Consider the following 1,569-nt stretch of genomic DNA (forward strand, 5'->3'; position numbering starts at 1 on the left):
CCGGCGGCGCTTTGCCCTCCCCACCGCCCCCCGCCCCTGTGCGCCCTGCTAGTCGGGTCTCGCCTGGCCAAACGTGCTGCGGCCGGCGCGCGGGGCTCCCCGGCTCGCGTGGGCGTTGGGGTTCTCCCGGGAGGGGCGTGGAGGGGAGACAGGAAGAGGGAGATGGGGCCAGGGGGTCGTGGCCCTCTCTGCTTTCGCTTGGTGGCCGCAACTGTACGTTTTCTCGTCACCCCCTGTCCCATCTCCTTTTCTTAGAAAGTCAAATCCAAGTTGCCTGGGTGGCGGGGGCGAAGCGCGTCATGAACCTGCCAGCTCTGGTAGCAACGCTCGGGGCTCCCTAGTCCTTTTGGTCCCTGGTTCAAGGTGAATACTGCTGGCCGTACCTCCCGCAGCCCTTGAACAGCATCTCGGTAGTTCAGGTGGGCGGAGGGCTGGACAAATGAACACACGGACTCAGAATCCTGGGTTCCCCTGGGCCCCTAACTGCGCTCTAGGTCAGTCATTTCCTCTCCATGAGTTGAGGTTCATTCATTCAGTCACTAAACCCACAGAGTGCGCTTCTGCTGAGAGGGGCAATGTTCAATGACATGAGGACGCAAGGTCCCTGCTCTCCTAAAGCTTGCGTTCTAGTGAGAGCGGGAAGACAGTAAGGAAGAGACGAACATAATTTCCAGTGACGGTACGGTGCTCTGGGGAAAGTAAGATAGGACGTGTGCAGGAGTGTTGAGGGGAGCTTCTTTACGTTGTCTCCTCCTGGAAGGCCTCACGGCGGAAGTGACAACGTTTTGAGGTGCAACCTAAATGACAAGCTGGGGCAACTACATAAATATCCAGAAGAGGCTTCTAGCAGGTGCACAGGTGAAGATGCCAGTGTGACTTAGGAGTACTGAGTAAAGGGCAGAGTAGAGGAAGGTGAGGCCAGTTAGGCATGTAAATGGGGGCAGTGGTAGTTCAGTAAATTCACAGCTTCCATGTGGGAGACACCTCAAGCCCAACTACTACCCATCTGTCAGCGGAGGCTCGGGTGCTGCTGTGATGCTGAATAGGTGTCAGCAGCGCTTCCAGACTGAGAGGAAATCAGCCAATGAAAACCCTGTGGATCGCAGTGGTCCGGATCCTGTTGCGCATGGGGTCACCATGAGTCAGGAGCCAACTCTATGGCAGTTAACATCAACAGACCGTGTAAACAGAGGGCAATGAGGGTTTCACACTCCCTAAAAAATGTGTGTCAACTTGGCTAGGCCATGATTCCCAGTATTGTGTGATTGCCCACCATTTTGTCGTCTGATGTGATTTTCCTATGTGTTGTAAATCCTACCTCTGTGATGTTAATGAGGCAGGATTAGAGGCAGTTATGTTAATGAGGCAGGACTCAAATCTACAAGATTAGGTTGTGTCTTAAGTCAATCTTTTTCGAGATATAAAAGTGAGCAGAGAGGAGGGGGACCTCCTACTACCAAGAAAGTAGTGCTGGGAGCAGAGCTTATCCTTTGGACCCCAGGTCCCTGTGCTGAGAAGCTCCTAGACCAGGAGAAGATTGATGACAAGGACCTTCCCCCAGAGCCAGCA

The sequence above is a fragment of the Trichechus manatus genome, unplaced genomic scaffold (genome assembly GCF_000243295.1).
Source record: "Trichechus manatus latirostris isolate Lorelei unplaced genomic scaffold, TriManLat1.0 scaffold00022, whole genome shotgun sequence".
Classification (NCBI taxonomy): domain Eukaryota; kingdom Metazoa; phylum Chordata; class Mammalia; order Sirenia; family Trichechidae; genus Trichechus; species Trichechus manatus.